Source organism: Musa acuminata, chromosome BXJ2-2, assembly GCF_036884655.1.
Source record: "Musa acuminata AAA Group cultivar baxijiao chromosome BXJ2-2, Cavendish_Baxijiao_AAA, whole genome shotgun sequence".
NCBI classification, from domain to species: domain Eukaryota; kingdom Viridiplantae; phylum Streptophyta; class Magnoliopsida; order Zingiberales; family Musaceae; genus Musa; species Musa acuminata.
The window spans coordinates 4,199,181-4,212,561 of NC_088339.1; positions in this window are offsets into that span (position 1 = coordinate 4,199,181).

Genomic DNA, 13,381 nt, shown 5'->3' on the forward strand with positions numbered 1-13,381 from the left:
CTCAAGAGAAGTAATATTGTTCTCTTGTGCGTCTCAAAAGAGAAGCAAGAGTACTAGCATGCTAGCATCTCAAAAGAGAAGCAAAAGTGCTAGCTCGCAATCTCAAAAGATAAAAAGAAAGTGCTATCTTGCACATCTCAAGAGAAGCAAAAGTACTAGCTTACTCATCTCAAGAAGCAAAACTTGGATACTTGCAAACTTGCATATCTCAATATCTCAAAAGAGGAACAAGAATTGCTAGCTTGCACATATCAAGTATAAGCAAATATTGCTAACTTTCACATCTCTAAAAACTTGTTAGTTTACATATTCTAAAGATATGTAAATCTTATTAAAATTACTAGCTTGCATGTTTTCAAAAACCTTGCTAGTTACACTTTTCTCCTTTTTGTTAATGATAAAGGGGGAGAAGTAATGATGTAATGATGATCATGATTAAAAATTTGGCATTATGCTTGATGATTTTATATTACGCATGATGATGGTTTGAAAATGTAAATGTTTTAGTATCATGCATGTTATGCCCAAAGTGATGATGATTTGTAATTATGCACATTATACCTTGATGATTTTAAATTATGATGATGCACTTTTTGAAAATGTAAATGTTTTGGTATCATGCATATTATGCCCAAAGTGACGATGATTTGTAATTATGTATGTTATAACTTGATGATTTAAAATTATGATGATACTTCTTGATGATACTTCTTGATGATATTATGATGTACCTTGATGCATGATGATATGCATATGAAGTAAGCAATGGCATGTTGCATAAAATCACTATAATTCATATGATCAATTATGCATGCAATACTTTAACATATGATGATGATGCAAGTAAAGTTTAAGAGATATAATGTGTTACATATGAGCATGATTAAAATTGTTTCAACTTGGATTAGAAGGTTATCATTTATTTAAATTCAAGCTTATCTAAATATGACATATAGATAGGGGGAGTTTAGTTTAAACTCTATCATCAATTGGTTATCATCATAAAAAAGGGAGAGATTTTTTAACCTCATATTTTGATGATAAAATCAATTGATGAGTTTACGATCTAATCTGTATTTTTGAGAAAAGTGGTGCAAGACTAACTTCGATCAGAAAAAGTAAAACAATTAAAGCAAGAAGAATCAGATGTTGGGCCGGAGTTAGAAATCGGGCATCGGGCCGGAAGAATCGGACATTACACCAAGGTCGAACGTTATGGGAGTCAATATGCTAATGGATCGGGCAATATGCCGAAGGTTTGGATGACGCACTAGAAGTTCACTGGGAGTTCGGATGAACCAATGACATGCCAGACAACTTAGATTTCATGTCTTAAAATTGTTTAAGTCTTAGTTGTTGAAGTTAGGTCTTAATTATCATAATTAGTTCATAAATTGAGTTAGTTTTGGGTGTAACCCTACTAACTCAATTAGGGGCCCTTTGGGCCTAAGTTGGAGCTATTTTGGGCCAAGTGAAAGACCTATTCAATGACCCATAGCTAGCCCAAGTGGTGGTACCGCTAGGTCAGGTGGTGGAACCACTTGTGAGATAGTATATATCTCCGAGAAACCCAAGTGATGGTACCATCGATGTTAGGCTCTGGTACCACCCAATGTCAGTCTGACAGGTGATGGTACCACTAGTTTTCAATTTGACAGGTAGTAGTACCACCCAGTACTAGTGGTGGTACCGCTAGTACCCTGAAAACCCAATATGAGATCATATTTTGCTCCAATTTTGAAACCATTTGGGGCCTATAAATACCCCACTCTTTCATGCTTGAAAGATTATGAAAAGAGAACAAAAAACCTTGAGATTCTGAGTTATAAAAGTCTTAAAAAAGTGCTAAGTGTCCTCCTCCTCTTGAAGTTTTGTGATCATTCTAAAAGGGGTGTGAAATTGTAAAGGTTATCTCCTAAACCTGTGAAAAGGAGAAAGAGTTGTAAGAGGGTAGTTGGTCTTTGCGCATTGAAAGAAGGCCATTAATGTATGCCGGTAGCCTCAACGGAAGAGAAATCAAGAGTGGACGATAAAAATTTTTGTTCAATAAAAAATTTGATACACTTTACCTTTGTCATGATTTGAAAATTGATGTAAAGGGAAAAAAATTACAAAATTTGTATTCTTCCCTTCTTTTCGATAATGACAAAGGGGGAGATAAATTTGTTGGTTTGCACATTTCAAAGATAGAAAAACTTGCTTGCTTGCTTGCTTATCTAAAGAGAAGCAAAAATTGCAAATGTACACATCGCAAAGAGAGGCAAAACTTATAAGTTTGCTCATCTCAAAAGATGCAAAAATTTTGCCAACCTTCATATATGAAAAACTTGCTAGCTTGCATGTTCTAAACTTGCTATTTACTATCTCTCATTCTTTTTTAAAAACTTGCTAGTTTGAACATCGTAAAGAAAAGCAAACATGCTAACTTGTACATCTAGCAAAATTTACAAACTTACAAAACTCAAAATCATTGCTAGCTTGCATGTTGTAAACTAATGTAAAAGTTTGCTAGCTTGTGCTTTACATAGGAAGCAAATATTTTTAGCTCGAACATTGCAAAGGAAGTAAAAAATTGCTAGCTTGCACTTCTCAAAAGAGAAGAAAGAACTCACTAGCTTGCATGTTCTAAAGTGATAAAAAATTTGCTAAATTGTTAAGCTTTTATATATCTAAAACTTAATAATTGCACTTCCCCTTTTTGTTGATGATAAAGGGGGAGAAGCCATGATAACAATCATGCATGGGATAAAGTACTTGGATATTTTGATTATGCATGATTTTATGTTGCATGCTATATTATGATTGGTTCTTTTAAAATTCATGAAGTATGCAATGATGAAATATTCATGATGTGAATAATGATTACTTTGACTTGAATTTAACTTGAATTCAAGGTTCTATCAATATGGCATATTGATAGGGGGGGAGTTAAAGTTAATTCTGTTATCAATTGGTTGTCATCATCAAAAAGGGGGAGATTGTTGAATCTCATATTTTGATGATGAAACCAATTGATATTGTTTATGATTTGATTTGAGTTTTGAGTAATGTAGGAAGCTTCGATCAGGGAGAGACAATTAAAAGTAGGAAGAATCATGTTGGGCCAGAGTGGAACATGTTAGAAGATTGAACGTCGAGCTAGAGGATCGGTCAACGTATCGGCAGAAGGCTTCGGGCCATGGGTTCGGGCATTACGCCAAGAAGAGCGAAAATTATGCTAAGAAAATTGGAGTTACGGAGGTCAATTGACCGATTGGGCAATAGGCCGCAAGAGAGGACAATGCGTCGAAGAATCAGAAGAGGCATCGATGAACCAACGACATGCCGAACAACATTTGATTAGCTTTATAATAATTTTCTAGATCAAAGTAGCTTTTAAGTATGTGCGATTAACTACGATAGCGATTAAGGCATAAAGCAAAATGAAGTCTCGGAGTCAAGAACGAGATTTCGTTGGGAGTTCAAGAGTTCGTCGGAAGACCGGACGTTCATCAGAAGTTCTATCGAAATTGATCGAGAAGTCTAGGAACTTGCCAAGAAGATCGTCATGAAGTCTAGGAGCTTGCCGGGAGTCCATTGGAACATTGCCGAGAGATCATTGAAAGTTTGCTGGAAGATCGCTGGAAGCTCACCGGAAGAAACCTAGACTTATTGGATTTATTTAGCTTAGGGTATTTCGTAGTTGTTGAATCTCGGATTTTGATGATGAAACTAATTGATTGTGTTTAAATGTTTGACTACATTTTGAGTGATACAGGTCTACTCGATCAGGATTAGACAATTAACGCAGGAGGAATTGACGTTGCGTCGGAGGAGATCACGTCAGGATATTGGATGGCAGAAGGCTTCGGGCGTCGGGCATCGGGCCAAGGAGAGCGAAATTGCACCAAGGATATCGGGGTTGCGGAGGTCAACCGCCGATTGGGCAACAAGCCGCAAGAGAGGACGATGCATCGAAGAATCGGATGAAGCGCCAACCAATGACGTGCCGGGCAACAGAATGTCAATTTGCGTTATAATAATTGTCTAGATCGGAGTAGAGTGTTTGCTTGTGTGTGCATGATTAACTACGATAACCAGAAAACACAAAGCGAGAATACCGGAGTCAAGTTCGATGGACGTTTAAGAGTCCGAAGAATCGTCGGAGATGCTGCCAGAACCAACCGAGAAGAAATCGGGAACCTGTCGGAATTTTCGGAAGTTCGCCAAAGAGATCGTCGGAGGTTCACGGAGATCACCGAGAAGGCTCGGCTACTCATTAAAGTAATCACAAGTTCGGGAGCTTGCTAGAAGCCCGTCAGCAGAAAGTTCGTCGGAAAGCTCGCCAGAACAAGACTCGACGTTTGCGGTTGAAAATTTGCTTAGGATGTGTTTTGGTTATGTAGTCCACTTGTAATTAGGATTAGGATTAAGAGATAATCCTATATCCTGGTTAGGGGCCAACTGGGCCCAAAGTCAGAGTTGGTTTAGGCTAAAAATTAAGCTAAACCAGCGAACTAGAGAGCCAAGATTGAAGCCCAACTAGTGGCTGAAAACACTGTAGTCGGGCTGAAAACACTGTAGGCGGTGGCACCGCCTAGCTGGGCGGTGGCACCTCCAACAGCGGGAACCCAAAGAGAATTCAAATTTTGAAGCCCAAATTTGAATCCTCTTGAGGCCTATAAATACCCCTCAAATCTCAACTGAGAGAACAACTTTTTGAGCAGCAAGTGTTTGAGAGAAAAGCCTTAGAAAAGTGTTAGCTTGTCTTGTTTTCAATTTGCTAGTGTTCACCTCCTTCTTTCTTGTTGAAAATCTGTAAGAGAGTGAACCGCTTGTAAAAGTTGTAAGAGGGGTATTCACCCTTCACTTTCAAGAGATTTGCTAGTGGAAGGTGGAAGCCTCATCGAAGAGGGGCCTCGCAAGTGGATGTAGGTCACTTGACCGAACCACTTTAAAAACGGCGTAATCTCTGGTTTGCATTTCTTATTGTCATTTACATTACTGCAAATCTTCTTACTTGCTTTGTTTCATCATTACCTTTGCTGCGCAACTTTAAGAATACGCTTTCAAGTTAAGCTTTTCAAGTTCCGTTCTTATCGTACGAAAAATTTGTCGAAATCAACGTTTTAATCCGCTGCACTAATTCACCCCCCCCCCCTCTTAGTGCCACTCCGATCCTAACAATTGGTATCAGAGCCACGGTTTTCTACTTTGGTTTAACACCCAAATAGAAATGACTCCTTATGGCTTTCAAGAGGGTCACTCTCTCATTCGTCCTCCCTTTTTCAATGGGACGGACTACACTTGTTGGAAAACTCGAATGATAGTTTTCTTACTTTCTTTGGATTTGAATTTATGGGACATAGTCGAAAATGGATTTGAAATGTCTTCTCTCCCAATGAACCATTGGAATAATTTGGAGAAGAAGATGTTTTCTTTAAATGCAAAGGCTATGAATGCCTTATATTGTGCACTTGACAAAAGTGAATTTAATCGCGTTTCGATATGTGACTCGGCTTTTGATATTTGGAGAACTCTAGAGGTCACTCATGAAGGCACTAGCCGAGTGAAAGAGTCCAAAATCAATATTCTTGTGCATTCTTACGAATTTTTCCGGATGAAACCAAGTGAGTCCATCGGAGACATGTACACCCGGTTCACGGATGTCATCAATGGACTCAAAGCTCTTGGTAAAAGTTTTTCTAATTTTGAACTAGTCACTAAAATCTTAAGATCCCTTCCAAAAAGTTGGGATCCAAAAGTTACGGCCATTCAAGAGGCCAAGGACCTTAAAACATTCCCTCTCGAAGAACTTATTGGGTCTCTAATGACCTACGAAATGAACAATGTGACAAAAAAGAAACTCGAGAACAACCTTCCAAATGATAGGAAGGATTTGGGACATAGAACACATGAAGACCACTCGAGCATAAGCTCAAGTGATGGTGAACTTAAACTACTAATGAAACAAAAATTAAAAAGCAAAAAGAATGGAACTACTTGCTTTGAACGCAAGAAGAACAAAAGTTGGGATGAATTGAGCTCTTCCGAAGACGAGGAGAAAATCAAGAAAGGCGAGGTGGCAAACTATGCCTCACCCTCTTTCAACAATGAGGTAATCAAAATCCCACTAATTTATTTCGATATTACATAATACTTTCTTGAGTTATTTTTAATTTAGTTTAGGATTAATTTTCTTGAAAATTGCATGTGTTATGTTAATGCAGTAAAATGTTAAATATAAATCTAATGCTTATACACCTAGTAAGATTAATCTTATATATGTTCTTGAGAAGCAAGAATTTGTATTTTGACGATTTCCATATTGATTTTCAATGACGATGCATGACTTTTGAATGGAAGGCTTGATGATTTTTTTTATGAACCTTATCTTTGGTTTTCAAACATGATGTATAGTTTTGACATAAGAACAAAAATTTGAAGCATGCTAATATAAAGTCAATCATATAAAGTAAAACTAAAGAAATTTTAAATATCTATAAGAATCATTCAAAATTATGTTCAATAAGACCTTACTTGATGTTGTAATGAAACCATTGAAAGTTTTGATGCTATGATTTGATGATTTTATGCATGAGATTGTAAAGTTATACATGATGATTTTTATGATTTATTGGTCTTGATGGTTTTTATGATAAAATTCATTTTTCGATCCTAAATGTTGATGCACATTTTTATCTAGCATAAATGACATGAATTTAAATAACTAAAAAGAGAAAAGCATTGTTCTTGAAAATTATTTTTCTCTATCTTGTTGATTTATATGAATCCCTTGAAAATGATTTTGGTTTGATGATTTGAATTAGAAATGAGTTATATCAAAATCATGATATTGATTTGACAAAATTGAATGAGTTGAAAACAAATGATGATTTTTCTCTTGAATACAACTTGTAATATTTTTACATATATATTTTCATCTTGATTTCTCGATATTCGATACATGAAATTTTTCCATGAATCAAAATTCTTTCATGATGTGATTCTTCTTGGTATTCACTAAAAATGATACATTCAAATTAACCTACTCTACTTGACATCTTGATAATTTATGACTTGAATATCATGTATAATATGCTCATAATGATGATTGAGTTATGTATGAAAAATGGAAGATATAGTTTTGAAATTTTGCATGTTCGAATTTGAAAATATTTGATATGCATGAAAATATTAAACATTTTGAAACCATGTTTTAGTGTTATGCTTAATGATCATGCTTAATAAATTTCGAAATTATGGATGATGAATCTTTTACGATTTATGGATCATTGATTTTTAATGAAAGTACCTTATTGATTTTTGTTGTAATAAATCTTACTCTTTTGGTTTTAAACATGATAAATGTTTTTATTTGGTATAAATGAAACAAAATCATATGTTTTGAAATAATCGAAAAGAGGATAACATTCTTGAAAATTATTTTGCTCAATCTTATTGATTTTGATGAATCCATTTGTATCATTTTTGTGAATCTCATGGATTTTGATAATGATTTTGATGATTTAAATTTGAATAATTTTTTATTGAAATCATGATCTTGATCTCTTGAAATTCATAACATGAAATCCTTTATGAATCAACATTTTCTTTTCTATTTAAAAGAAGATTTATCGAAATGTTTCATAATCTTTTAGTATTCATAATCTTGACAATTATGTATTGAAACTTTATGTAAACCAAGAATGTTCATCATGATTCTCTCTTTGAATATTTAAAGAGGAGAATTTTCTAGATGGTTCATGATTTTGATGATTGAATATTTGATATGCATGAATTGAGACCTTGCTCTCCTACCACTCTTTTTGCTATTCACCAAAAGGAAGACTAATTCTAATAAACCATGATATGCTATATGAATTTTATTGTATTCATGAAGTAAGATCTCATCACTAATTTTTGTTTATATTCCTTCATGTGATGATATGAATGTATGAAACACTTATGATATGATTTGTTATACAATTCCATGTATTCGTGAAATATTAATCTCATCACCCAATTAATTCCTCTTGATACTCCTAATGTGATGAAGTGAAATTATGCATGAAATACAAATGGGGATAAGTTTTTGGTAGGATATAATTTGACAAATTGATACCATCATGATATGAAAAATTGATGATTTGCAATGATATATGCAATACTTGTGCTTTCTAATTATGATGTGATGTATTACATATGATGTAAATCATGATTTAAAATACTATGAGTTGTCGCTAAAATTATGTATTATAAATATTGATTTAATGTTTTGTATCATGAATACTCTAAATGATGAATATTTGGTATCATGATCAAAATGTTGACAAATAGTTAAAAATTTTAGTATCATGTATGATATCCTTATAATGTTGATCGATTTATTCAATATCATGCATGAATGAATATAAGGTTTTTGAAAATGTGTATATTCTAATTTGAAAATATGATGATGCACAATTAAGATTGATACTTACCTTTGTCATAATTGATGTAATGGGTCTTCCCTTCTTTTTGACAATGACAAAGGGGGAGATAGCTTGCTTGCACAAGTCAAGAAGATGCAAAAACTTGATTGCTTGCTTGCCTATCTTAAGTAGCAAAGATTGCTAACTTGCTTATTTCAAGAAGCAAAAGTTGTCTTCTTGAACATCATTATCTTGCCCATCTCAAGAAGCAAGACTTGCAACCTGCACATTGCAATAGGAAGTAAGAATCGATAGCTTACACACTTCAACAAGAAAGCTATCTTGTATTTGCTTTTGAAATTTTTACTAGCTTGTATGTTACAAAACTTGCTCACTTTTTCAAATACTTTGCTAGCTTGCACTTTGTAAAGGAAGCAAAAATAACACTTCTCAAAAGAGAAGAAAAACTTACTGTCTTGAACATCTTTAATATGCTAGCTAGCATGATGTACAATTTGCTATTTTGAATATTACAAAGAAATACTATAATGCACATTGCAAAGAAAAGCAAAGTGCAATCGTGCACAAGAAGCAAGTGTTGAATTGCCATGATTGAACTTAAGAATCTTGCTATACTTTTGTGCTTATATGTTGTGATGAAAATCTCGCTTTATGTTGCAAAAACTTGCATATCTTTTAAAATAGCTAGAGCTACTTCTCCTTTTTGTTGATGACATAGGGGGAGAAGTATATTGATGACTTCATACATTGAATTAAATATTTTATATTTGCATGATAGTTTAAATGTTTTTCATAACATGTGATGAATATTACTTGGATTTGAGATAATCCAAGTGTTCTATCAATGGCATATTGATAGGGGGAGTTTAGTTAAACTCCGGGGAGTTAAGGTTAACTCCGTTAGTCATCAACTAGTTGTCATCATCAAAAAGGGGGAGATTGTTGAATCTCGGATTTTGATGATGAAACTAATTGATTGTGTTTAAATGTTTGACTACATTTTGAGTGATACAGGTCTACTCGATCAGGATTAGACAATTAACGTAGGAGGAATTGACGTTGCGTCGGAGGAGATCACGTCAGGATATTGGATGGCAGAAGGCTTCGGGCGTCGGGCATCGGGCCAAGGAGAGCGAAATTACGCCAAGGATATCGGGGTTGCGGAGGTCAACCGCCGATTGGGCAACAAGCCGCAAGAGAGGACGATGCACCGAAGAATCGGATGAAGCGCCAACCAATGACGTGCCGGGCAATAGAATGTCAATTTGGGTTATAATAATTGTCTAGATCAGAGTAGAGTGTTTGCTTGTGTGTGCAGGATTAACTACGATAACCAGAAAACACAAAGCGAGAATACCGGAGTCAAGTTCGATGGACGTTTAAGAGTCCGAAGAATCGTCGGAGATGCTGCCAGAACCAACCGAGAAGAAATCGGGAACCTGTCGGAATTTTCGGAAGTTCGCTAAAGAGATCGTCGGAGGTTCACGGAGATCACCGAGAAGGCTCGGCTACTCATTAAAGTAATCACAAGTTCAGGAGCTTGCTAGAAGCCCGTCAGCAGAAAGTTCGTCGGAAAGCTCGCTAGAACAAGACTCGACGTTTGCGGTTGAAAATTTGCTTAGGATGTGTTTTGGTTATGTAGTCCACTTGTAATTAGGATTAGGATTAAGAGATAATCCTATATCCTGGTTAGGGGCCAACTGGGCCCAAAGTCAGAGTTGGTTTAGGCTAAAAATTAAGCTAAACCAGCGAACTAGAGAGCCAAGATTGAAGCCCAACTAGTGGCTGAAAACACTATAGTCGGGCTGAAAACACTGTAGGCGGTGGCACCGCCTAGCTGGGCGGTGGCACCGCCCAACACCCGAGAGCTGGGCGGTGACACCTCCTGGCTGGGCGGTGGCACCGCCCAGCACCCAAGCCCTGGGCGGTGGCACCGCTTGGCTGGGCGGTGGCACCTCCAACAGCGGGAACCCAAAGAGAATTCAAATTTTGAAGCCCAAATTTGAATCCTCTTGAGGCCTATAAATACCCCTCAAATCTCAGCTGAGAGAACAACTTTTTGAGCAGCAAGTGTTTGAGAGAAAAGCCTTAGAAAAGTGTTAGCTTGTCTTGTTTTCAATTTGCTAGTGTTCACCTCCTTCTTTCTTGTTGAAAATCTGTAAGAGAGTGAACCGCTTGTAAAAGTTGTAAGAGGGGTATTCACCCTTCACTTTCAAGAGATTTGCTAGTGGAAGGTGGAAGCCTCATCGAAGAGGGGCCTCGCAAGTGGATGTAGGTCACTTGACCGAACCACTTTAAAAACGGTGTAATCTCTGGTTTGCATTTCTTATTGTCATTTACATTACTACAAATCTTCTTACTTGCTTTGTTTCATCATTACCTTTGCTGCGCAACTTTAAGAATACGCTTTCAAGTTAAGCTTTTCAAATTCCATTCTTATCGTACGAAAAATTTGTCGAAATCAACGTTTTAATCCGCTGCACTAATTCACCCCCCCCTCTTAGTGCCACTCCGATCCTAACAGTAGTTAACACATAATTGGGTTAGAATTGGGCCAACATAATTAGGGGCTAATTAGGTCCAAGTTTGGGCTATGTTGGGCTAAGTGAAAGACCCAAACAGTGACCCAAATAGGTGGAACTATCGGTGGCATAATCTTCGAGACTATGTCAAGCGGTAGTACTGCCCAGACATAGTCTCCGAGTGATTGTCAGGCGATGGTACCGCCCAATGGCAGGGTGTTAGGCAGTAGTACTGCTAGGTTGGGTAGTGGTACCGCCTAGTGTTAGTGCTACAGGTGGTGGTATCGCCAATACCTTGGAAACCTAAGATGAGACACTTTTAGGCTCTAAGTTTGAATCCACTTGATGCCTATACATACCCCTCTCATCTCTGGTTAACATGTACAAGTATAGAGAATTTAAAAGTGAGAAAATATTATAGTAATCACTTGAGAGATCCCCTCCTCTAATTCTAAGTTTTGAATTCTGTTTAGAGAGGAGCGAGTGCTTGTAAAAGGTTGTCTCCTAAACCTGTGAAAAGGAGAAGAGGGGTATAAAAGAGTAGTTGATCTTCGCCCATTATAGGAAGATCAGTAGTGGAAGCTAGTGGCCTCGACGGAAGAGGAATCGAGAGTGGATGTAGGCCACGTTGACCGAACCACTATAAAATTTAGTTTGCATTTATATTCTTGCTATTTACCTTCACTGCAAACTGCCTTACTTGCTTTACTTCCACTACACTTACAAATACGCTTTCAAAGTTAAGTATTTCCTATATGGGCTTTGTCGAAATAAATTTTATCGTACGAAGATTTTCGAACCAACGTGATTTATCCGTTGCACTAATTCACCCCCCACTTAGTGCCAACTCGATCTTAACACCAATCCTACTATTGTCACTTTTCCGAGGCCATTATTTGAACTGACCCTAGAGCCATCTAAATTGCCTCCAAGCTATTGGGAAACCTTAATAGAGCATCACATGCATAGCGCAAGAACATAAAATAAAACTGGTATCCCAAGAATACAATTTTGAATTGGTGTGCTAAAACATAAAACCAAAAAATCGCGTAACACATGTGAGATGATTTACCTAAAAGAGATCATATATTCCTGAAAACATAGATCCAACTATCTGGATGAAGTAGGTAAGATGTCCTCCTTGTTAAGACCATAAATGCACTAAAACGGGGGGTGGGGGGGGTGTGGGTGTGCGGCGTGAATTAGTATTTAAAAAAAATTACAATTCAAAAATTCATTCGATTAAACCCATATCGGAAATATATTTAACTTGGAATGTAAGTAAAAGTAGTGAGAAACTAAATTAGTAAGTATTAGCAATGAATAGCATAAAAGGAAATACATATTAGATTTAATCAGATTTATAATGGTTCAATCATAGCGACCTATGTCTACTCTCGATTCCTCCTCTATTGAAGCTACCAGCTTTCACTAATGATCAATTCTAGGGGATCAGGCTCCTTGATCGGGGGATCAACCTCCTAGGGTTTTGTCCACAAACTAGAATAATATTTCATTGATTATAGAGTTATATCACTATTTATAGAGTTCCACCTAGGATCCACCAAGACTTGGACTCTTAATAATAAATAAATATTAAATAAACCTCTACCTAATTCTAACTGAACTAAACAGACTCAATAAATATTATTCAAAAGCTCATAAAATAAAAGGGTCCTAACATTTTGTCCCTCTTCAAATCAACTTTGTCCATAAGGCTGAGCAGCATCAAACTTGGGGAGCTTCACTTTCAGCACTTTAGTCATAGGTTATCTGCAATACATCACAACCCGTTGATCAAGTATGATCTCTACTTTTTACTAGTGTAAGCAATATGTATTGAATCTCGTATTTTGATGATGAAACCAATTGATAAGTGTTTATGATTTGAACTGCATTTTTAGTGATGTAGGATTCTTTGATCAGGATGAGACAATTAAAGCAGAAAGAATCATGTTGGGCCGGTGGAACATGTTAGAAGATTGGACGTCGAGTCGGAAGATCAGTCGATGTATCAATAGAAGGCTTCGGGCCATGGATTTGGGCATCGAGCTAAGAAGAGCAGATATTGTGCCAAGGATATCAGAGTTGTGGAGTCAACTGGCCGATTGGATAATAGGCCGCAAGAGAGGACGATGCGCTAAAGAATCAGACGAATCGTTGATGGACCAATGACATACCAGACAATATGATTCAAGCTTAGTAATAATTGTCTAGATTGAAGTATGTTTTATATGTGCAGGATTAACTACAATGGCAAGGCATGAAGCAAAATGAAGTCCCGGAGTCAAGGACGCGATTTCGTTGGTAGTTCAAGAGTTCGTTAGAAGTCCAGATATTCGTCGGAAGTTCTACAGGAACCAACCAAGAAGTCTAGGAGCTTACTGGAAGAAGCTTATCGGAATTCGCCAAGAAGATCATCGTGAAGTCCAAGAGCTTGCCGGA